At 47.3% G+C, this 26,290-nt stretch overlaps 1 protein-coding gene and 1 pseudogene across 7 annotated transcripts in view; one reads left to right on the top strand and one right to left on the bottom strand.

Annotated features, from left to right (window-relative positions):
- zgc:154075 (uncharacterized protein LOC556929 homolog) overlaps positions 1-26,290 on the bottom strand; it is a 332,990-nt gene that overhangs the window by 23,499 nt on the left and 283,201 nt on the right. The window lies entirely within an intron of this gene.
- Positions 12,526-12,696, top strand: LOC119951097 (annotated as a pseudogene).

Raw genomic sequence — 26,290 nt, 5'->3', positions numbered from 1 at the left:
GAGTGTCGGGGGATATTCATGTACTTGGGCTTTGTGCATAAGTTTGTTACTGTCACTTTCAGGAGGGAAAGTGATCAAAGTAGCCTGTCTTTCACCAGCTCATACTTTCAATACAATGGGACACCACAGTTGAAAATGCAGTAACTGTCTAAATAACAGCCTCTCAAGAAAGAATGAAGACAATTAGAACTGCTGCCCATCAGAGACACTGGGCACGATTTAGCGGCCTTGTTGCGCCCGATTTGGTGACATTACATGGCCGTTGACTCCTGCGAGATCCGCAGTGCTTGAAATGTCTCACGAAATTCATCCAAACCTCGTGAGGCGTTGCGCAAGTTCCAGATATACATATTTAAATGAACCATTAGGTTAATTTAAATATGTCTGTGCCGGATTCCCCAGTGTTCAGGAACTAATGACCTCCCCAGCGAGGCCTGGACCAGACACCATTGAGTCCTGGTCCACACATATGTAGAATAAGCATAATGGCACCTGGAGCCCCTGGATGGTTGGGGACAGGGCAGGATGGCAATCCAGGTAGCACCTGGGCACCCTGGCAGTGCCATCCTGTTACCTTGGCATTGCCAGGCTGGCAGAGGCACTGTCGGGGTGCCTCGGTGGCACTGCCAAAAGTCTGGGCCTAAAGGGGGCCATGCCTATGAAATGGGGGAATGAGGTGGCATATGGAGGGTGGGGGGGGGGGGGGGGGGGGGGGGGGGGGGGGGTGAAGGGCGAGTATAAAAGGGCCTCATAAAGTTTGGGGGGGGGGGGGTTGAGGGTGGGGTCCAGAAATGAGGGGTGGGGTCCAAAAGGGACGTGGGGAGGTCTGGAAAGGGGGCCTTCAGCAACCCCATACTGGGATGTTCCCACGGGGAGGGGGGGGGGGGGAATGCCCATGTGTGCAAAGGTAACATTGCCCATGGGTGTCAGGCTCACTTAGAGATTGGGGCACCTTTCAAAATGGCAGCCCGATCTCTGAGGAGCCGGCCTCACTGGCGAGTTCAGCTCCCCAGTGTTTAAAAGATTTTAAGCGTGGGCTTGACCGGGGACAAACTCCCCAGGGCCTTGAAAAATTACAAAGTGTGGTGGAATAGCCCCGTGAAGGCGAGAAACATCCCGCTAATCATGCCCAAAATGACAGTGAGAAATTGTTGGGTTAGATCGCACTCACGATCTGAAGGCACAAGGTGCAGACAGTGGGTTTCAGAAACCAGGGACGGCCACAATTATCCAATTCCTCTTTTAAATGGAAGAAAGCTGGGTGAAGCGGCATTTTAATTTCCAATGTGGCAGGCAAGGCTTTCCATTCAAAGTGTGAAGTCAGAAAATGAATCAATGTTCACTCTTTGAAAAAATTCAGATGAAGTAATTTCCACTTTATGCGACCCAGGCTGAAACTGCCTTGGGAGTTTGATGGAACAGAGTGGGGGGGGGGGGGGGGGGGGGGGGGGGGAACTGTTCTCCGTATTTTTGTTTTATAAATTAATTTTTTCCAATTAAGGAGCAATTTAGCGTGGCCAATCCACCTATCCTGCACATCTTTGGGTTGTATGGGGTGAAACTCACGCAAACACGGGGAGAATGTGCAAACTCCACACGGACAATGACCCAGAGCTGGGATCGAACCTGGGACCTCGGCGCCGTGAGGCAGCAGGACTAACCCATTGCGCCACCAATATGTTCTCTGTATTTAACCTATGCTATGCCTGCCCTGTTGGTTCTTGGTTCAAGCACTTGTTGCCCCAACTGGCAGGTGTTCTATTCCCAACCAAACATCCCTTAATACCTTGCACTTCTCAAAATTCTCCCAAAAGAGAAATTCACAAAGCCCACTTTTTATGTATTCATGGGGAGAATGCTGGTAGGTGGAGTTGAAATGCCCATCAGCCATGATTGAATGGCGGAGTGGACTCGATGGGCCGAATGGCCTTACTTCCACTCCTATGTCTTATGGTCTTATGGTCTTATGTATTAACTTAGAAAAAAGCGATGAACTGTTAGTTGCATTTTTTTGATCACATCTACCCCATTATATCTCCCCTTCTATGTTAAAGCTTTCTGCTAATGCTGGATTTCTTTATTTTTTTCGTTTCTTATTGTTCAAATAGCTGATTTGCATTTAGTCAGCTTCCAGCACAGCTTAAGCACAGATAAACTCCCTAAAGCACCATCTGCTCCAAGCCTGACTCCACATCACAATAACAAGTGCCTCCTCATTCCCCCTTGGGACACATTTCCATTAATTTCTAATGGGGAAGATGATACCGAGGCAGATATTTTCCTTTGAGCCATCGGCTGCTTCAGCACATTGTGATCAGATCCCGAGAGAGCAATGCTAAAACAATGACAGCCTCGTTTCATGTCATGATTCAGGCTGGCCTTAAAATGGAGAGCAGCACATACAGCGCTCACAAGTGAGGGAGTGCGACACATCAATGGCAGGATGTACATACCCCGCTGTTCCACAGAAAGGGGCGCAGAAAAGTGCAATATTAATCAGTAAAATAACCCGATTTTTTTCCAGTTTTATGAATTCTGTGGTATTGAATATGGAAACAGTCAGTTATTTTAATAAGAATGCGGGGTGTCCACACTGAGTAAAATAAAGAAATGTAGTTTTATTTACAACACAATATATACACTGCCCGGTCGATCCCGACCGAGTTCCTGTTCTGGTCAGTCCTTACTGGCTGACCTTTTATACAGAGGTTAATAGAGATTCCCCGCCCCAGTGGGGGAGCTGGTACAGGGGGGAGATAATCATTCCCACGCCGTAGGCCCCGTGCGGATTATTACAGTTATATACAACTGTATAAAGAGAAGAAATAATGCCATGATAGAAACATGCAGATATGTGAAACCAACTCGGGCATCTAGTGGGCAAGAACAGGTAGTGCACATGCAGTCGCATCACATTGATAGGACTACACGCCTGCCACAGAAATAGTTAAATTGCCCTCTCGAGAATTCCAACATTCAGCAAACACCAGGACTGCCCTCATTCATCCACACAAAACTCCACGAGTATGAACAGATGTATACAGAGGCAGACTCACATACAAATATTCATCCAAACACATGTAAGAAGGCAAGATCGCGGACATAAATGAAACCAAAGTTTGCTCCATGAACCTTTGGGATATTTACTGGTCCCTTACAGTCGCCATCCTGACCCATCAACTGGGAACTGGAAATCACCACCCTGATGATGCTGCTTTACCCGACTGTGTAACTACAGTCTGAACCCCGATGAATTGTGATCCCGTGACCTCTGGCCAGAAATGTTTATGGGGTTTCAGATGAGGTTTTGATTGGGCTTGACTGAAGGAGGGAAGAAAGGTTCGCTACCTCAGGTCATGAAGTCTCCCAGTATTAAATGGCCTGCCAACATTGATTTGGAGACACCAAAGGATGATCAGCATGTGTGGAATGAAACCCCATTAAGAATCAGTGTCTCCACCACTGGGGAGGGAAAACATAGCTAACATTATTGGGTATTGTAAGTGTTAACGTTGTAGCCAAAGATCAGTAAAAAGCCTGTAAGGGTGCATGTAAAACAACCAATTGTGCTAGGAACACAATATCAGAACTATTTCAGAGGCAGTAATGGACAAAACACTATATTGAGGCAACTCAGCTGTTTGCTCTATTTATAGTATTTTGTATTTAGAAATGAAATTTTGGAAAACAATCGTGCTGTCAGGAAAACACACCCCATACAGTCTTCAGCATGCTCTGTCAGTGGAGCCAACAACAGTCTTCCTTTGTTGTTTTAATAACAGAAACATTCATCACAAACAACTGAGTTTCTGGCAAGAGGAAGGGGTTGGCTCCTGGCCAGTTGTCAGCCAGTTTTCAAATGTTACTCAAATGTTACTCACACAATCCAAATTTCACTAAATTATTTTTCTCACCAATTTGCTCCACTTCTGGCTTGGATTTTCCACTTTGTGGCCATCTTCTGACCCCCGACCTTCTTATAGCCAAACGCCTTTTAACACCAAACCTTCTGTAACCCCCAACACCTGAGTAGAGCTTCCACCCGGCCCCTGACCCTCCCAGAACCTGACCCATCAGGGTGGGAAGGAGCCCACCCCCAACCTTCCCGCAGCCCGGGCCCGTCAGGATGGGAATTAAGCCTGGCTGCCCCCAGTAATTCAGGCACATTTTCTTGGTTGAGATGCGTTATTCATTTATATTGTGCCCCCAGTATGATTGCTAGAAGGGAGCCAGTGCAAGGACTGGGCATTGCTGCAGCAGGGCTGTCGTGGCAACCTTCTAAAAGCTGGCAAGCAGTCTTATAGAGGCAGAAGAGCCCTGATGAAGGCAGGAATCGCAGATTTGTGGGATCAGCAAATACTAGACCCTCCAAAGATAGGTGCATGAGATCAAAATTGGAAAGGGGTGGGGGCCACCGTCGACTAGATCTTCTTCCCCCTGTGGTCATAAGGGAAATTAGAACTTCTTACCCTTGGCATACCATCTGGCACATGTCAAGTACAATGATGAAAGAACCAGGAACAAAATGTACTGAGGACGCAAGCTAGAATTTGCATCTGGCGCGGTTAGGAATGAACGGCGGTCCCAAGGAAAGAAAATTTGTAATAAAAACAAAATATTGTAGATGTTGGAAATCTGAAATAAAAACAGAAAATGCTGGAAAAAAATTCAGCAGGTCTGTCAGCGTCTGTGGAGAGAGACCCTGGGCGGGGTTTCTCCATCGGCACACCGTGGGGTTCTCCGTTTCGCCGAATAGTCAATGTGGTTTCCCATTGTGGGGCAGCCCCACGTCCTCGGGAAACCCCCAGGCTGCCGGCAAAACGGAGAATCCCGACGGTAGAGAATTCAACCACATTTATCTTGGGGCAGAATGGAACAAGAGATGTTACATCAAGAAATTGAGTTCAGTTCCAATAGTTGTCTGTCAGTATGTTGCTCAAATAGCCACACTTCAGAGCTAATGTGGTGAACGTAATTCACCTAATGCATGAGCTGTCTGTACTGTCTATATGCTGGTACTATACTGGAGCCCCGGTAGGCTCCGCCTCTGGCTCCGCCCTCACCGGGGCCATATATAGTCTGGCCACCTGTGGGTGGCAGTCATTTGTACAGCCGACTCTGGCAGGCGAGTTCATGGATATTAAAGCCTAATGTTCACTCGTTCTCACGATCTCACAATGAATTGGCGGTATAACAATTTAATATCCATCGACAGCATCATGGAAGCCGCTCTAAAGCCAGATAAGTTTGAACTGGACGCGCGCGCGTCAGAGGCGAAGGAGAGTTTCGAACATTGGCTTCGCTGCTTCGAGGCCTACCTTCACAACAACTCCCACTGAAACCCTCAAGCTGCAACTCCCCCATGCTCGGGTGAGTCATTGAATTTCTGTGATGATCGAGAAAGCAGCCACGTACGAGGCGGCGGTCGCAACCCTCAAGGCGCATTTCGTGAAGCCTGTAAACGAGGTGTACGCCCGACATCTCCTCACGATTCGCCATCAACGCACTGGGGAATCGCTAGATGAGTACCTGGAAAAACTGACCCTACTGGCGAGGAACTGCAGCTACCGGGATGTGACGGCGGAGGAACATATGAACCTTCAGATCCGGGACACCTACGTGGCTGGGGTCCGATCAAACTACATCAGGCTGTGCTTGCTGGAAAACGGAACCGCTGACATGCGGGACATGGTAAAGCCGGCTATCTCGTTAGAGGTGGCCGACCAGAACCTCGGTACATTCCCTGAGGACCGGCGAACCCCTCGTGGACGCCGTCGTCACGACCCCCGTCGGACCCGACTACGTCGCGGACCTGTGCCGCGCAGCTGCCAGTCCAGCCCGGGGAACCGCAGTGCTACTTCTGCGGTCAGAGTCAACACCCCCGGCAGCGTTGGCCGGCCCGCACAGCGACGTGCAGTGACTGTGGGCAAAAGGGACACTTCGCCAGAGTCTGTCAGGGCCGACCTAAAGCCCAGAAATTGAACACTCACCAGGCACGACCCGTGGACATACAGGCCACAGACCCCGCAACGTGGCTGCGTGCCTGCCCGCAACACCCCCTTCAGACACGTCATCAGCCTCATGCAACTCGTGAGTGCCGCCATCTTGCCCGCGGCTCCAACACCGACCGACACGTGCGACCGATAGGGGCGGCCATCTTGGTCACCATCTTCGACCTAGCCCGACACGTGAGACTCATGGGGCCGCCATTTTGTGACCCCAACACCACCGACTACGCTGGCTACCCGCAGCTGGGCACAGTTACCCTCAACCAGTCGCAGCCGAAGCACTTGAAAAGTTCAATGATGGTCGCCGGGTCAATGGGCACGAGACCCACTGACTTTTCGACTCCGGGAGCACAGAGAGCTTTGTTCACCCTGACACGGTAGGGCGCTGCTCTCTTCCCATATACCCCGCATCCCAAACCATCTCACTTGCCTCCGGATTCCATTCGGTCCAGATCTGGGGGTACTGTATCACTAACCTCGCGATGCAGGGCGCCGAGTACGCCCGTTTTAAGTTGCACGTCCTCCTTCACCTTTGCGCCCCCCTACTGCTTGGATTAGACTTCCAATGCAGTCACCGAAGCCTGACCCTACAGTTCGGCGCACACTTACCCCCCGCTTCACGGAATGCAGCCTCGCGACCCTCAAGGTCTCCCCCCACTCTGCTCTTTGCGAACCTCACTCTCGACTGTAAGCCCATCACCACCAGGAGCAAGCGGTACAGTTCCCAAGATATGGCTTTTATCAAATCGGAGGTCCAGCGACTGTTGAGTAAAGGGATCATCGAGGCAGCAACAGCCCCTGGAGAGCGAAAGTGATGGCCGTCCGGACCGGGGTAAAGTACCTGATGGTCATGGACTACAGCCAGACTATTAACCGGTTCACGCAACTGGATGCGTACCCCCTCCTCCGCATAGCAGAGATGGTCAACCAGATCGCACAGTACCATGTGTTCTCAACGGTCGATCTGAAGTCGGCCTACCACCAGCTCCCAATCCGCCCGGAAGAACGCCACTACACTGCTTTTGAAACAGCCGGCCGACTCTTCACTTCCTCAGAGTTCCCTTCGGCGTCACTAACGGGGTCTCGGTCTTTCAGAGAACGATGGACCGAATGGTGGATAGTACGGTTTGCGGGCTACATACCCGTACTTGGACATTGTCACCATCTACGGCCATGATCAGCAGGACCATGACACCAACCTTCAGAGGTTCCTCCAGGCCGCCCAATCCCTCAACCTCACGTACAACAAAGAGAAGTGCGTTTTCCGCACTACACGACTGGCCATCCTCGGCTACGTCGTGGAGAATGGAGTCCTGGGGCCCAACCCCGACTATATGCGACCCCTCACGGAACACCCCCCTCCCAGAGCCTCAAGGCCCTCAAACGATGCCTGGGGCTGTTCTCCTACTATGCCCAGTGGGTCCCCAACAATGCGGACAAAGCCCGCCCACTTATTCAAACCACCACTTTTCCCCTGGCGGCTGAGGCCCGCTCGGCCTTCAGCCGCATCAAGGCCAACATCACCAAGGACGCTATGCACACGGTGGACGAGTCCGTCCCCTTTCAGGTAGAGAGCGATGCGCCAGACGTCGCACTGGCCGCCACACTCAACCAGTCGGGCAGGCCAATAGCATTCTTCTCTAGAACCCTCCACGCTTCCGAGATCCGACACTCCTCGAAAAGGAAGCACAAGCCATAATGGAAGCCATGAGGCACTACCTAGCCGGTGGGAGGTTCACCCTCGTCACCGACCAGCGGTCGGTCGCCTTCATGTTTGACAATGCGCAACGGGGCAAAATAAAATCCTGAGGTGGACGATCGAACTCTCCATCTACAATTACGATATCAAGAATCATCCTGGGAAGCTCAACGAGCCCCCAGATGCCCTGTCCCGCGGCACATGCACCAGCGCGCAAGTTGACCGACTTCAGGCTATCCACAATGATCTCTGTCACCAGGGGGTCACCCGGCTTACCTACTTTATTAAGGCCCGCAATCTGCCCTTCTCCACCAAGGAGGTCAAGGCCATGACCAGGGACTGCCAGGTCTGCGCAGAGTGCAAACCGCTCTTCTACCGGCCAGACAAGGCCCGCCTGGTAAAGGCCTCCAGGCCCTTTGAGCGCCTAAGTATGGACTTCAAAGGGCCCCTCCCCTCCACCAACCGTAATCTCCGGGGCGATTCGTTGATCCGCGGACCAAGTGCCCGCGCCGTCGTGAACGTCGTCACGTTTCACGATGGCACGAACAGGGCCCGGGCATGGCCTATTCTGGCCCCCACAGGGCCAACCCGTGCATGCGCAGTTGGGGCAGCTCAATCCTGCGCATGCGCAGTTGGGGCAGCTCAATCCTGCGCATGCGCAGGGAACTTCTTACGTGCGCCGGCCCCGATGTGATATGGCGTGGGTGTTCATGGGCCGGCCACGGCGGAATGTAGGCCTGGAGGGGGAGAGGCCGGCCCACAGATTGGTGGGCCCCGATCGCGGGCCAGACCCCTTCGGAGGCCCCTCCTGGTGAAGGAGCCCCCCTACCCCCCCCAAACAGGCTGCCCCCCGAGAGTTCCCGCAGAGTTCCCGCCGGCAGCGACCAGGGGTGGATGGCGCCGTCGGGACCCTGTCGTGTCGGAGCGGCCGCTCGGCCTATCCGGGCCGGAGAATCGCCACTCGCTGTTTGCCCGGCGCAATTTGCCGGTTTCAGGTGGGAGAATTGCGTGCGGGGGTCGGGGCGGCGTGGCGCGATTCGCGCAGCGCCCCGGCAATTCTCCCACCCAGCAGGGGGGGTGGGGGGGGGGAGGGAATACTGCCCATATACTTTCTAACCGTTGTCGACGAGTACTCCCGCTTCCCCTGTCCCCTGCCCCAACATGACCTCGGCCACTGTTAAGATAACAGCATCTTCACACTGTTCGGTTTCCCTGCTTACGTCCACAGCAACCGGGGCACATCATTTATGAGCGATGAGCTGCGTCAGTACCTGCTCAGCAAAGGCATCGCCTCGAGCAGGACTACGAGCTATAACCCGCAGGGAAACGGGCAGGTGAAGAGGGAGAACGCGACGGTATGGAAGGCCATCCTTCTGACCCTGCGGTCTTGAAGTCTCTCGACCCCCCTCTGGCAGGAGGTCCTCCCCGACGCCCTCCACTCCATTAGATCACTCCTCTGCACAGCCACGAACGAGAACCCTCACGACCGCTTGTTTCTCTTCCCTAGGAAGTCCATCTCCGAGGTCTCGCTCCCATCTTGGCTGACAACTCCGGGACCCCTCCTTCTCCGGAGGCACATGAGGAGCCATAAGACCGACCCCCTGGTCGAGAGGGTCCAGCTGATGCACGCCAACCCCCAGTACGCATACATCGCGCACCAGGACGGAACGATACGGTCTCCCTATGAGATCTGGCACCAGCTGGTTTCCCTGCCAACGTGCCCCCCTCCCCTAGCCTACAGCTATTCCCTGCACCCCTTGCCTACCCCCACCCCCCAACCGTCTCCGACACGCCGGACTGAGGCTCAAGCTCCAGACACGATGCCCCCGAGTCACCATTGGCAACGACCGTGCCCACCGTATCGCCAGAGCTGAGGAGGTCTAAAAGGACGATCCGGCCTCCAGACAAACTGAATCTCTAATGACACCACGTCACCCCCGCTGGACTGAATGTGGTGAATGTAATTCACCTAATGCATGAGCTGTCTGTACTGTCTGTATAATGATGTGACCCATGCCCTGGAAGTGATGATATGGGCCACTTCCAGGTACTGTACTGGAACCCCGGTGGGCTTCGCCTCTAGCTCCACCCTCACCGGGGCCATATATAGTCCGGCTACCTGTGGGTGGCATTCATTTGTACAGCCAACTCTGGCAGACGAGTTCATGGATATTAAACCCTAATGTTCACTCGTTCTCACGGTCCCACAGTGAATTGACGGTATAACAACTAGAGAGCCTCAACTTTTGAGTGCTAGCAGGTTGTTCAACTGTGGAGTGCATCACTCCTGAGGATGGTCTAGCTCTTGACAATTTCCACACTTGCCCTTCCATCTAATGTCATTGGTAATAATCAGGAGCAGGAACATTATTTGACTTTTCCCCCTTCTTAATCCAGGGCCCCAAATCTTGTCATACTGCCACTCAAACCGAAATCAACAAACTCAGAAGCTGAGTCTTCCAGATGCTTATAGTTCATCTATTCACTAGATAAACTCGCAGAAACAGAGAGTGATCTTTATTGTGCATCACAATTAAGAATACGTAGTTCCACTTAGCCATTTTCCAATAACTTATCCCCTTGTGCCTCCTAGATTTAGCAGCAAGAGACTGCCACAACTACAGAGCTGATTTTATCAGTAGCAGTTTTATAATAAAAAGGGGGTAAAAACACTCCAGAGGTGTAAAGGATTGGCCCTGAGGGTTCCTGTTAATTCTCTCAGCCCTAGGTCGCACCATTTATAAAGAAAGATAATGAGATCAAAGCCAGAACACCGTCGCAATATTCATTTCTCAATAGAACACTCATTCAATATTTGTCGTAAATACTGGCAGTGGGTGTCAGGGGTCATCAATACAAAGCATCATTCTCTGCATGAAATCAGACTTGATGTCCTCTCAGCTTTCTGCTGAAGCTGTTCTATACTGGCCCACTAGGAGATGCCCAAGAGCTTAAAGTAGTTACGTGGGCCACACTTAAGTTGCCATCGGCTGGGAGGGGCAGCACGTGGTGCAGTGGTTAGCACTGGGACTACAGCGCTGAGGACGTGGGTTCGAATCCCGGCCCTGGGTCACTGTCTGTGTGGCGTTTGCACATTCTCCCCGTGTCTGCATGGGTTTCACCCCCACAACCCAAAAGATGTGCAGGGTAGGTGGATTGGCCATGCTAAATTGCCCGTTAATTGGGGAAAGAAAAATTGGGTTACCTAAATTTATTAAAAAGTTACCATCGGCTGAGATTATTCGCCTTCTCAACCTTGTCCCTCGCCTGAGGTGCGCTGATACTCAGGTTAAATCACTACCAGTCACCCCCCCCCCCAACGGGGAAAGCAGCCTATGGTCATCTGGGACGATGGCAACTTTATCTTATCTTTTACCATATGCGGCTGAAGTGATATAAATGCTAAAGGCCAGGTTATCTACTGAGTTTCATTTACTACCATCTTGCTGAGAAGTTTGTAACTGCTCCCAGAGATCTCCCTCATACTCCCAGTGACATCAACACACCATTACATCAAAAATATTCAAGAGAGGAAATAAGTCATTAAATTCAATCCGAATGATCTTGAACTTTGATTTGAAGAGGCTGTTATGTTGAAACACATCAGGTGGGGTTCGCCATCCTGCTTGACCCGTTTTCTAGCGCGGGGTGTGCCCGCGTCGGCAGTGGGATCCTCCATCCCAGTAGCCGGCCAATGGGATTTCCCATTGTGGCCACCCCCACGCCATTGGGAAATCCATGCTGACGGAGAATCCCGCCCATCATCTACCCTGCTCTCCTTTTTTTTTATAAATTTAGAGTACCCAATTCATTTTTTCCAATTAAGGGGCAATTTAGCGTGTTCAATCCACCTGCCGTGCACATCTTTGGGTTGTGGGGGCGAAACCCACGCAAACACGGGGAGAATGTGCAAACTCCACACGGACAGTGACCCAGAGCCGGGATCGAACCTGGGACCTTGGCGCTGTGTGACAGCAGTGCTAACCACTGCGCCACCGTGCTGCCTTACCCTGCTCTCCTGATGGCACTGATAAAAATGTGAACATTGGACAAACTTTCAATTAGGTTTTATTTGAAGCTCACAGCTTCAAAACACTCCACCAAAGGCAATCTACAAGCGTAGCAATGTTTTCTTCCACCAAGTTGGGGGGGGGGGGCTCACACATTTTTAATTGAGCAATTCATCAGGCTGCTTTTCCTAACTCGTCCAGGAACACTGAGCAATCAAGATATGTATCAAACCCTAAATTCATACTTACGTGTTCTCAATCTTTTGCATAATGCCCACCAGCAATTTCTGTTGCAATTCCTTAGGTTTCCTCATCAGCGATATGAAAGGGATCCACTTTCAGCAGGGTGGAAGGAACTGTGTGGTACACCTTGTGCCATGTCAGCCACCTTGATGTTCCAAACTTCCAAGTCCAGTGCCATGTCTCAATATTACCTGTCACCAACAACTAAATCCAGCTTCTCTTGTGAGGAGCATTTTCTAAACGGCACCACCGTCGGCTCATTCCCTTGATCCTTACTCTCCTGTGCTGCCCTTAAAGGGATAATCACCACACTCCCCCAACATGGTTTGTCAGTGACACTATAAGCCAGAGGCCACCTTTCAGAGGATCATGAGAATTTAGCAATGCAGAAGAAGGTCATTCAGTCAGCTATACCCGTGCCAGGACTCTGAAAGTGTTATCTCTTTTCTGCACATCCGCTAATAAATATTTTTTTCCAACAATATCACCGTGCATTTTTATAGTACTTTCAATGTAAAAACAAAATCCCAAGGATCTTCACAGGGGTGCATTCAGACAAGAACAGATTGCTTCTCGGCCTTTTGGCTAAGATCAAGTGTAGTATCTACTCTACCTTTTGGCTCAGATCTGCTATGTCTCTCGTGTGGGGATCATGAATTGGATTCAATTTGAATTTGAATTGGTTTTTGGAGCAGGCAAGGAGCCCTGGCTTTGTAACTCAGAAAAAGTAATTTTTAAAAAAGACAAGAACAGATACTGAGCTGGAGATGGTGATATTTAAATGAATGATCAAAACCATTATTGAAGAAATGGGTTTTAAGGAGGACCTTAAGAATCTGCTGGAGGGGCAGGGCAGAAAGGTTTAGTGAGCCAGTAAAGCACAGGGATCTGAATGGCTGAAGGCACTGCTGTCAATGGTGGGCCAAAGAGGCAGGCAAAAGAGTTGAAGGTTGGGTGTGGTTTTGAATCCATAGAATCCCTACAGTGCAGGAGGCCATTCAGCCCATTGACTCTTGAAAGAGCACTCTACCTAGGCCCACTTCCCCACCCTATCCCTGTAGCCCAACCTAACCTGCACATGTTTGAACATTAAGGGGCAATTTTAGCATGGCCAATCCACCTTACCTGCACATCTTTAGACTATGGGAGGAAACTGGAGCACTCGGAGGAAACCCATGCAGACACGGGGAGAACTTGCAAACTCCACAAACTTGCAAACTCACCCAAGGCCAGAATCGAACATGGGTCCCTGGTGCTATGAGGCAGCAGCCACTCAATTTACAGACATAGGGAAGAGTATGGCCATGAAAGGATGGATGTAAACATGAGGATGAACATTTTAAATTGAAAGCATAAAGAAAAAACAAAGACTTGTATCGTTCATGACTTCAGGAAGTCCCAAAGTGCTTCGTAACTAATTAAGCACTTTTGAAGTATAGTCGCTGTTGTAACATGGGAAATATAGTGGCCAATTTGGGCACAGCACGCTCCCAGACAACAGTGTGATAATGACCTGACAATCTGTTATAGTGGTATTGACTGAGAGATAAATAATGGCCAAGAAACTGGGGTAACCTCCCAGCTCTTTCTCAAAATAAAGTCATGGGATCTTTTACGTCCAGCTGAGAGGGCAGACAGGACAGTTTAATATCTGATCTGAAAGATGGAAATTGAGGAACCAGGAGCCAATGTAGATCAACACAAATGGAAATGATGGGTGAACAGAACTTGACGGAAGAAAGAAATTGGCTAGCAGAGTTTTGGATGAGCTAACTTTATGGAAAATTAAGGATGGGATGCCAGCCAAGAGCAAATTGGAGTAGTCAGAGATAACAATAGTACGGATGAGAATTTCAGTAGCAGATAGGTTGAGGCAGGGGTGGGGGCAAGCATTGTTACAGATGGAACTGCCAGTCTTTATGATGGAGAGGATTGGGGTCAGAAAGTCAGCTCAGAAAGTCAGCTCAAGGTCAGATTGGTTTTGGACAATATGGTTCAACATGTGGTACAGGCTGGAGAGAGTACTAGAATCTATGGCAAAGGGTATGGATTATGAAGCATGGGTTGTAGACCATAGTTAGTCTTCTCAATGTTTAGCTGAAGGACGTTGTAGTATATTCTAAACTGGATATTGAGCAAGCAGTCTGACAGCACCTAGGCATCGAAGGGGGTGAGGGAGGTGCTGCAAAGGTATAGTTTGATGTTGCTGGCAAACAAGTTGAAACTGATTCCATGCCTTCCGATGATCCTCCCAAAGCATGTGGATTAATGAGAGAGGCAATGATATATCCTGATGGGAGTTCAGACATAACAGGAAGAGTAGTTGGGGATACACCGGCTACGAATAAATAGGTAAAAGTGGAACAAAGCAAAACTAGTCCCACTGAGCTTCACAATGCAAGATATGTGATCCACTGTGTCAAAGGCTGTAGAAAGGCCAAATTGGAATAATGCACCATTGTCACGGTCACAGAGGATGAAATTTGGGACTCTGATGAGGATTGTATGTTGTGACAGAGGTGGGAATCTGATTGGAGGAATTTAAAGATGCCATTGTAGGAAAGGTGATCACAGCTGGTTACAAAGGTAACAAGGACTTTGGAGGAGAGCGAGGAGGTTGGAGATGGGGCGGTGTTTTATGAGGACATTGTGATCCAGAGTCTTTCTTGAATTGGGGTGGGGATTGATAACAATAGCTGTTTTGAAAGGCAGGGAGACATTACGTGGGGAATGGAAATATTTACAATGTCAGCTGACATGGAAACCAGGAAGAGAAGCAGGATGATCATCGGTTTAATGGGAATTAGGTCAAGAGAGCAGGAGTTGGGTCTCATACATAAGTGAGGGCATGAGGGGAGGTAGGATGACAACCATAAACTTATTTATCTACTTGCCTTTTGTTGGATTCTGCTTCCGCTATTGTTTCTGTTAAATCGTTCAGTATCCAATCAAACTATTGTGTAGTCTAGCTGATCAATGATCTTTTGATTCTGAATTTATGCCCCCAAGTTAATCATTCATTGAGCACTTGAAATATATTTCCATGTTTAATTACCAAGAATGTTAACAGTAACTGAAGTCCTCATATATTATATCATCTTTATAAATCTCTTTGTACACTTTCATTGGCCTTACTGTTCTTCCTTAAACAAAACACCTAAATCTGGATACAATGCACCCTAATACATGCACTGCATGGTTTTGGCTTTATGCCACTCTAGAACTTGTGTGCATCTTTTAGGTTGTGTATTTCAGTGCATTTGCGAGGGAGTGCTGTGCTACCAGAGGAGCTGTCTTTTGGATAAGATGTTAAACCAGTTTTATCAACTATCCTCCAATGGGGCACTTTATTATATCTCCATATAGAAGAGAACTGTTTGGCAAGTGCCTTTGCACTTGTTCAACCTGCACTGGAATTTTAGAATCATAACATAGTCCTGCTTGGAAGAATGCCATCTGGTTCATCAGTCTGTGGTAGTTTTTTCAAAGCATTTCAGCTGACCCAAATACCTCATTCCTGTCCCATATCTCTGATTTAAATTTAAGTTTAACCAATTCTCTATTGAAGGCTATTCAGGATAGGAGGGAAATAATGGCAGTGGATATTTACAAGTGAATAATACCCTGTAATTTCAAAGATCTCATCAGGTAATTCAATTATGGTTCCACAAGACCTCCGGTGACATCGTGTGAAACCAGGCCGCACAGAAGGTGGCTCCTGCCAAGGTCCTGGTAGTTTGATACCTTTTGCCCGGTGTTTTGGGGGGATTTTGGGGGCTGGGGGTGTGGCGATTGTAATTATTAAGAGTTCGGTTTTGGGCGGAGAGGGTTTCAGCAGATCAGGACAATATGTGATGGTAGTAAGGGCATTGTAGGGGAGGCAGGTGGTTCTAGTGAATGTGGATGACTTGAATTGGGACGATGTATCATTTATGTAAAGGTTAGTGGCTATGGTGCCAGATATAGACACCGACCAATTGATTTTAGGGGGTGATTTGAACTGTGTGTTGGACCCGAAGGTGGATCGCTCGAGGCCAAAATCATTAGTCCGGGCTGGGATGGCAAGGGTATTGTCTGAGATTTTGGAGGAGACGGAAGGATTCCTGGTGCGTTACGCATCCTAGGGGAAAGGAATCCTTGTTTTTGGCTACAACCCAAAGATGTACTGGGTAGGTAGATTGGACACGCTAAATTGCCCCTTAATTGGGAAAAAAATAATTGGGTACTCTAAATTTATATTTTAAAAATGTTAAAAACTTAATAAAAATATTTTCCCCCAAAACATGTTGGCTCCACGGCCTCCTGCTACTCTCCAGTATCTTGTTCAAGTGACATTATTTATGTGTGTGCCCCAACAGAGAGTGTCAGGAGGTTTTCCAGCAGCTTAAACCTCAGTGCGTTCCAAACCCCGCCATTGAAGCGTCCACCCATTTTTGTGCCCCTGCCAAAGGCTTACTTCACCAGTCTGAGGTGGAACTTGGGTACCAGCACTGGCCTCAGTGCCCCCCCCCCCCCCCCACCCCCAGTCTGTGAAGCAAAGGAAGAATACTCACTTAGGACTAAGTACTAGAAAGTGCCCACCAGAGCAGTTGTTCTCCAGCAGAATAGGGAGAGGAGTGGGGCACAAAGCAAAAGATAACTATAAAAGTAAAATAAAGCATGAAACTATATATTCATCTCAGTTACGTCTCTCCTCCTTGCAAGCTGCAGACACAATTGTGTTAAGTATCATGTTTTGTAAGTTACAATAACTAAACAAACCTGAAATGTAACGTCCAATCTTTTTGGAAAGCCACACCTAAAAGTAATTGCCAGCCTTATTAACACTGACAGGTTTTACTGAGGCAATTTACTTTCCGACTCACCATGCTACTGATCTGTCTGTTGCAGTTAACTAACAAGAAAAGCCACTAAAGTTTCACTTTATAAGCTGTTTTCTTCCTTTAGAGACCTCATGAGGACTTCCTGACAGATCAGTGAGGAACAAAGAGCCTGGAAGGTTGGTTGGTGGAGAGAGAGAGGTGTAATAAGTCTTGGAATTATCCATAAACAAAATGATCTTTTAATTTTTACCCTTACAGTTTTGTTTATAAATTTAGAGCACCCAATTATTTTTTCTCAAATGAAGGAGCAATTTAGCGGGGCCAATCCACCTAACCTGCACATCTTTGGGTTGTGAGAGTGAAACCCACACAGACACAGGGAGAATGTGCAAACTCCACACGGACAGTGACCCAGAGCCGGTCTTCAGCGCCGCAGTCCCAGTGCTAACCACTGCGCCACATTCCGCCCCCTTTACCCTTACATTTAATACAAACAACAAGCACTTATATTATACCTTTAGAGTACAAAAATATCCCAAGGCACCTCACAAAAGAGTAAGGAAAATAGAAACCAAACTATAAGGAGTTATTTGGCAGAGTGCCCAAACGCTGGCGCGTTAAGGATGGTCTTAAATAAGGAGATGACTCAGCATCTCACTGCACCTCTAGGAAGTGCCTTAGATTTTTTAAATATTAAATGCACTATAGAAAAACAAATTACTGTTGAGTGTTTTAGGAAGGGATTCCAGAGAATGGCACGGAGGGGCTAAAGCCATTACGGCCAATGGTTGGGCAAAGGGAGGGGATGCACAAGAGCCAGAAATTAGAGGAAATTCGACGGGTTTTTAAGGTTGGGGAAGAGACAGCGAGGAATGGGAACATCCACTAGGGGCTGGTTTAGCACAGGGCTAAATCGCTGGCTTTGAAAGCAGACCAAGGCAGGCCAGCAGCACGGTTCAATTCCTGTACCAGCCTCCCCGAACAGGCGCCGGAATGTGGTGACTAGGGGCTTTTCACAGTAACTTCATTTGAAGCCTGCTTGTGACAGTAAGCGATTTTCATTTCATTTTTTCATTTCACATGAGAATTTTAAATTTGGAAGCTACTGTCGGTCAGTAAGGGGAAGTGTGACGTGCAAACAGGGTGAATGACTAGAAACATACCAAGGCTTTTCTCCTGGCTAGAGTCGAGAACTCGGGCTCACAGTCTCAAGAGCGTGGGGCTGGTCATTTAGTATTGAGATGAGAACAAATTTCTTCACTCAGTGTTGCAAATCTTTGCGATTTTCTACCCAAACAGCTATGGATGCTCAGTCATTGAGTATATTCAAGGCAATCAAGAGACTTAGGGATGGGAAAGTGAAGCTGAGGTAGAAGATTAGCTGTGGTTTTATTGAATGGCAGAGTGGATTCATAGGTCTTGTCGCCTAATTCTGTTCCTATTTCTTATGTTGATATACAGGCAGCACTGTTTAGTCTGAGCTGTAGGTATGAAGGATGGGAAAGGGGAAGCCCAGCGGTGGGTGGGCGGGGGGGAGGTCACTGGAGTAATCCAGACCTAAGGTGACAAAAGCATGAGGGGATTTCAATTTCAGACAGTGGCCAGGAAAAGGGATGGAGTTCATGGCGAGAATACAGAGCTCATATTTAATTACATTAGCAGCACATTACAATATAAATAGCACGAACAGTGCATGGATACATTTAATTAGCCCCCAAGGATGCAACAGATGCAATGCATGTATGTCTATGTTGTACTTCACAGAGCAGAAATAAATACTACCACATTGGGAAAGTTGAAAGAGATTACCAAAAGTGGGACAGGAGGAACCTACAACAGATCGCAAGACCCTGGTTCTGACAAAAGGTCATCAATCTGACTGCTAACTTTGCCTCTCTCGGACCTGCTGAGTCGTTCAAACCACAGAAATTTGAATCTGCCACGCGGCTGAAACTCCACCTCCCTCACATTTGCAAATTCCTGAGCTGGTGGGAGAGTGGCAAGTCCACTATTGTCAGAACTCCCCCAATGTAAGAGCAACCCAGACAGGAAATTTAGCTTGTGGCTTTCTGGTCGTTCTGCTCAATCACACATTGCCTTGAACAACAGTGTTCGCAAAAGCTCCTTAATAATTTTCTAAACCTATTTTCGCAGGGCAGATGTAAAGATGATCAGCAGTCATGAAACAGACCAACTGTGTCAGATAAAATATTTCTTCGTGTTAGCCGAGGACCTCGATTCTCGCTTCCTAGTCGCAGCATGTTGTTGAAACTACAGGTTTGAAATTTGACACCGTCCTTCAGATTGATCAGTGCACTGAGGCTCAGAGGCTTCATGAGTACTTTTCTCTTTCCTGGATGTTACCATGGCAATAGACAGAGTTTTAATCTAAATGTAATCTCATTCCCCCTTTCCCCTCCTCCGGTTGCCATGGAGATAGCAGTGGCGCAGCCCCATCAGGTTACCAAAGAATCTCTTTGAGCCAATTGTCATCAATCATCCTTGTGTTGGCCCACCCCTAGCAGCCGGCATAGCTCACCGGCAGGGTCAAGCTGTTTGCTCCAACATGACAGGACAAGAATTTATTTAGGAAACGAAACAGTACTTGTAAAATCTGCTCAAGTCAGATTCTCTTTTTGACATGGGGATTTTAAAAATGTACCTTGAGCATTGAAGAGCACCATAGCAGAAATACAATTATTTTAGACCATTTAACTAGTTTAGCGAATCTAATGGATAAATGTTTCCCTTGGATATCATTAATAGACACCATGCTTCCGCGTAGAAGAAACACGTGGCTTGAACACTGAGAGGAGTGTTTTTTCAGCAGCAACACACTCTCATTACTTTGTATGTCCTCATGAAAAAATAACCCCTCCATCACATCGAATACTGTTAAACTAAATGGGTAATGTCTGGCTTCAATTAACACAAGAAACAGTGGAAAAATCCTCAGGTGTGGCAGGAAAATAGGAAAGATGATACCCAATCTGAATATTATACAAGTTCTAACAATGTTCTTGTGCTTTACAGTGTCAGCACCGCCCCCGTTAAGTAGTTTCATAACACAATCCCACACACATTAGGATGAAAGAAAAATGGATTGAGAAAAATACTACGTGGGCACCATGTACAAACCAATCACGGGCTCCATAGGACTTCTTAATGTCCTCAGGGAGGTGAGGAATCACAAGAAAAACTTCCACGGTAACCTTCTGTGGATTCTCTCCGACTTCTCAAGGTAACAGCAAATTGTGAATTTAATGATAGTTTAACCTTGATCATATGCCCTCGGCAGCACTATGTGGTTGATAACGTTAATCTAATAATAAAGGGACAGCACGGTGGCCTAGTGGTTAGCACAACCGCCTCACGGCGCTGAGGTCCCAGGTTCAATCCTGGCTCTGGGTCACTGTCCGTGTGGAGTTTGCACATTCTCCCCGTGTCTGCGTGGGTTTCGCCCCCACAACCCAAAAATGTGCAGAGTAGGTGGATTGGCCATGCTAAATTGCCCCTTAATTGGAAAAAATAATTGGGTAATCTAAATTTATAAAAAAAAAATCTAATAATAAAAAGGAAGTTACTCCATGGCTCCAGCAGCATCCAGAACCTTAACTAGCACCAGGGGCTCTCTGTTGATTCCCTAAAAAGCAGCACACTGCAGCAAAAGTGAGGACATTTACTCTTGGAGGTGACTGCATCAATTGGAATACTGTACCCCTGATTCCACAGTCACAACATCAAAAAGGCTACCATTACATCTTGGCCAGTAATGGTGAAGATCTTTGAAGACGGAGATTTTATGGTTTTATTCCTTCCTCAGCCAACATTGCCAAAAAGGTCACTTATCAAATCTAAATCACTGTATGAGACACATTGAGATGTTTCTGAGATCTGCGATGAAACATTAGCAGAAATACAAATTCTTCTTTCCGGTCACAATCCAGTGATCTCAATTCCATGAGGGCAGATTTTGCTTTAGTGTGAAACCCCAATGTGTGAATACCCAACCAACAGTCACTGTCTCAGTTTACACTTGGGACAGGTGTTAGGGGGCTGCCAGTACCTAAGGAATAAACCCCAACAGTAAAGATCAGCACCACTGCAGCTTCACTCCTCTCTGGGAAGAAATAATTCCACACACTAACAATACTCTGAGAGAAACATTTGTCTTCTCAAGGGAGCAGCATTTCCCTTTGCCTCCAATTCCTCCTCCTCTTTTACCTCCACCGATGGGCTGCCTTTATTCAGGGCCTCATGGTCCCTCCTTTCTAGAGAACCATGTTATGGAGAGTGCAGCAGACCACCACAGTGACAGAGACCCTTGCAGGAGGCTATTGGAGGGTGCCACCTAATTGGTCCAGGCAGTGGAATAACATCTTCATAAGCCTGGTGGCCTGCTCAATGGTTGTACTATTGAGCAGAAGGCATTAGTTGTACCACTTCCATGTCTGTCTGTGGACAGATGAGTAGCCATTTCTTCATATCCCCTGCAATTCATAAACACACTTGGGGGTTGGAGTGAAGAGGTTGGACAGGTGGTGGATGAATGAATCATTTTTTTTTACTATAAATTTAGAGCACCCAATTATTTTTTTTACAATTAAGGCCAATTTAGCATGGCCAATCCACCTATTCTACACATCTTCTGGGTTGTGGGTGTGAGACCGACACAAACACGGAGAGAATATGAAAACTCCACACGGACAGTGATCTGGGGCCGGGATCGAACCCGGGTCCTTGGTGGCGTAAGGCAGCAATGCTAACCACCGCGCCACCCAATGAAGGAATCATAGAAGCTGCTATGAAAGCAAGCGCGCACTTTGAGAAAGGTCTTTTTATGGTCACAGACCAAGTTGGACGTTCAGGGAATAGAAGTCCTTCCCGTTGATGGATCCCACTCGCCGGTCATTAAGTGCCTTCATGGTCATTGGGTGGAATCGATGATGCCCGGCATCTGGAGAAATCCAGAGATGGTGGAAAAACCCAATATCTCTGTCCCTGCATGGCCATGTCTGTTTTCTCCAGCCATGGCATATAACATATCAGTTCATAAGATGCTGTGTTATGTATATGAGATGCTATTTGGGTCTGCAACTGATGTTTAGGTCCAAGTCACACACCATCTGAGTTGGAAATATATTACCGTCCCTTCACTGTTGCCAAGTTATAATCCTGGAACTTCCTCCCTAACAGCACTGTGAGTGTACCTACACCTCAGGGACTGCAGCAGTCCAAGAAGGCCACCACCTTTTCAAGGGCAATTAGGGATGGGCAATAAATGCTGTCCTAGCCAATGACACTCACATCCCATTAAAAAGGTGCCAGTATCGAAGTTGCTCAAGGTCATAGTGACTTTGACAGCCACTGACAGGGATTAGCAACCTATGCTATGAGATGTTTGGTAACAAGGGCACATATCTCTGTGACATCTGCCTGGGAGAGTTGTAGGCTCCTGCAGTACAGGATTTCGGTCATCTCCAGGTAGCACTGTCTGTGCCAACAGATCCTATGTTGAAGATCTGACCTTTCTTGCCCTTCCTGCTCCTCGTTTCTCTCCCCTGCCCTCCTGACCCTTAGGGTTCCACCTTTCTGCGGAGGGTGAGGGTGCTTCTCATCGTCATTGGGCCTAAATTCTGTTAGCCCTCAGTGCCGACTGCAGCCTTCCTTTTGTCAGGTGGCCATGATACTGAGATTGGCAACATTGCCCCCACAATGTCAAGAGGGTTCAATGCCCGAGTACAGGGTGCCACTTTCCCTGCCATCTAAGCAGCGCCAAAGGCACTTTCCCAAGTGCTGAATGTCTCTTCGTCCTGCTGATCCTCTTTAAAGGGCCAGGGTGATACCCTGGTGCAATCCGGACTGTATCCGCCTCCCTTCAGCTGGTCTGCAAAGGACCCCCTGACACGGATGCACCCCTTTAAATTCTACCCTACTCCCCTCTAACGGGCTTTTAACAAGCTTTTGAAATTCCTTCATTGGCCTCAATAGGGAGGAGAGTAGGATGGCAGTCCTCCATCCTCCAGCATCCCCCCCCCCCCCCCCCCCCCCCGGTGGACTGGTATCAGGAACAGCATCTGAAACAGACACCAGCCAGCTCCAAAACTTTGGGTCTCCCCACTTTCCTGAAAATTCAGTCCTTTGTGTTCAGCATTCAATGCCAAGTGTCACTATATCATCCCACAGACCCTCAACTTTTCCCCCTTTACGTGATTGGAGTAGAACATCATGAGCTCAGTGTAGCAGGAAATCTGACACTAAAACGTCTGTTCCTATCTGCTTCCGCCCAGACGTTTCAAAACATTATTAAACACAAGTAGAATGCAGAGCTCAGAGACACCAGGAAATGTGAAATTCTGGACAATGCTTGAGCTCAAAGGAACACAGGTACTCTCCTAGATTACTGGACCACATAGGAGAGAAATTAATCCAATCTATTGCACTGAGGTGCAGAGTCCTCCACACATCTTGCTTTTAAGCGTGCTTAAATTGCAAGATCAAATTCAGTTCAGGTTAAATAGATCCTCAGTGCAAAATGTGGTATCTCAGCATTGATACTCACGTCTACCCCATCCTCCTCTTCTCCCCTCCCCCTCCTCATGTGCAAAACAGCATTGTACTATCAGCTTGCTGCATGTGCTGTGGGTTTCCTCAGGGCACTAACTGACTGGGAATTCAAATCTGATTGTGTTTATAAGTCTGTTTTAAATTACTAAAATTGGAGCCAGCTCTGAACTAGCATCAGAAGGCAAGGAGGCATGACATTGCCAGGAATTTCTACTTTGCAAGTCAGAAATTGCTGTTTACAAACAGTTTGCATTAAAGGTGACAACAGCAGTGTAGAGTACATCTGGCACAGTAACTGAATGTTCTTTTTGTGTATGAATTTACATTTTTCTAGGTTGCTGCACATATCCTGTTAACAGAGTAATCAATGTTTCACAGCAACCATAATCTAAAAATGCTTTTCGACTACATTTAACTTAAAAGTTGATCAAAGTTAAATTTAAAGCAGTTTTCTTCGTCTTTTATTGACTTGAAGGTACTGGAAAATCTCTGATACCATTCTTTGTGAGCTAAACACTGTCAGCAAAATTTTCCATCATGAAGGGAATTGTAGTCAAGTTTTGACTTGCAGATACACAGCATCCGCAAGTGACATTCCAGCGAGGGGCGCTTGATGCAACATCCCTGCCCATCCTTGATTCAAGGGCACTGAGGCTAATTGTACATCCAAATACTGCCTCAATTGAGGTCAGCTAACTTCACAGACCATGTTAAGCCTGGGAATTTCCACCTCTATGTGGTTCATTCCACACTGGGCAAATCACCTACCAACATCGACAAGTCACTGAACATCTCCATGTCGGCAGTTCAGCTTCTTTCCAATCCAAATTAAACATCAAACATCTTTTAAAACATGTCCCACATCATATGGACAAATATCTGAAGCCAAAATGACACAATGATCCACCTTCTGAATCACATCCCACTTGAGAGTTCCAAAAACTATTCTTTTTAAATAGAAAGACACCCTCTGGTATAGCATTCTTTTGATCATTGGTCAGTGTCTATTCAGCTAATTGCTGTAGGAATACAGCAGGAATGGGAGGGGTTACACGGTTCTTGTTTTTCAGTGGTATCCAGTGACCAATGCAAGAAAATACAAGTCTCTGGATGTTAAATGAGGATAGAATCAGACTTGTCTTGCTGTGATGCCCTATGCAATTGAATAGCCTGCTGTCCAGGCTTAGTTATCAAAATGTTAATTTGAATAAGGTAATGCAAGGCATATAGTGCCTGTGCAACAATTTAGCAAGATTCAAGGTGTTCGAAAGGAAGAGCAGAGAACATATTTTTCCATTGAAAATATGTAATGTTTCAGCTTTTGAATCTAAGTTATCTGTGCGGGCATGTTGATGGGACTGACTTTTTAACTAAATTTATGGTCCTGGAGAAAAATACAAAGGCCCTTATCATTCTGGCAATGACTGAAGCATTTCCCAGCAAAACTAAGTGCTTATCTGCAAGGCAAGAAGGACAGTAATCAGCACCACAGGAAGCATACACCAGCCTTCCCCAGGGGATTAGATAATCAAACTACACTTCTCACTGCAGGAATGTAAAATGCATTATTCCATTAGTACATTGTCAATAACATTCATAACAAAAATGGATTTGGCTGGGGAGCTGCAGCTAATAGAAGATAATGTCCTAAGTAACTGGTAAATTTAACTCATCTGATTAAAACCATTTTTAGCTCACTATTTACCTGTTCTTTCTCCCTCATTTTATCTTCCTTCGTCACAATTGTGTGATTCCTGCTGGGGACGTTGACAGCAAAGCAAAAGAGAAAGGTTATGAAGTGACAGAGGCAGTTGTATGGATTGTCTAAATCACAGAAACAAAGAAATACATAAGATGCTTGAATTTGGAATTGGAGATAATGGTGAACAGCATGAAGCAAAGATGTTTGAAGAGATGATTAGTCATAGACAAGGAACTGAACAGCAGGGGTGAGTAAATATAGAAACAATTACATTAAGACAGAGGCATGGTAACAGTTAAAACTGTGGGGGGTGGGGTGGGGCACGGTGGCGCAGTGGTTAACACTGCTGCCTCATGGCTCCAAGGACTTGGGTTCGATCCCGGCCCTGGGTCAGTGTCCGTGTGGAGTTTGCACATTCTCTCCGTGTCTGCGTGGGTCTCACCCACACAACCCAAAGGTGTGCAGGGTAGGTGGATTGGCCATACTAAATTGCCCCTTAATTGGGAAAAAAAACTGGGTACTTTAAATTTATATTAAAAAAAGAAACTAAAGCTGTGGAGGATAATGTATTATAATGGGTGGAGGAACAGAGGATTTGGAGTTCAGAGTTCAGAGTTCAAGACTGAATTAATGAGGGAAAATGTGTATGGAAAGTGAGACTGAACGAGAATGGGAGAGCCCAGAACTTGGGAAAGAAAGGAAGGAGTCAAAAGGAGTTTAAGTATCGGGTGTAATCACCAAGAATGGGAACTCACTTGGTTCAGGAGGTCTCAGTGAGGAAGACAGCATAGGTCCCAAAAGTTATATTAATGTCAATGACCATTTCTTGGAACTATGATTGGTGCAGATTGCACTGACTGCTTAATTGTATTCATAGCTTTGGTATGTCAGTCAGTGCTTTAATTAAACAGCTTATAACTAAACTTCTAAAACCGAGAATTAGTCCAAAGTCTACAGCTCTGTACCCAGTCGAATAGGCAGGAACTGCAATCTCCTCATCCAAAACTTTTTTTAAATTAAAAATTTCTGGGGCCTCAGCGCCGTGAGACAATTTAGCAATTTAGAGGCAATTTAGCCTGGCCAATCCACCTACCCTGCACAACTTTGGGTTGTGAGGGTAAGACCCAAGTAGTCACACCATGCCGCTCCGTCTCATCTGAAACTTACCATCACTTCCAAATGATTTTAAAGTAGCTGCTAGCCAGTGCACTGCCTTTTTAAGAAGAGAAAGAGCAATA

Source organism: Scyliorhinus canicula, chromosome 16 (assembly GCF_902713615.1).
Source record: "Scyliorhinus canicula chromosome 16, sScyCan1.1, whole genome shotgun sequence".
NCBI lineage: Eukaryota > Metazoa > Chordata > Chondrichthyes > Carcharhiniformes > Scyliorhinidae > Scyliorhinus > Scyliorhinus canicula.
The sequence above is the reverse complement of the archived record's forward strand: the minus strand, read 5'-3'. Positions and strand labels throughout refer to the sequence as shown.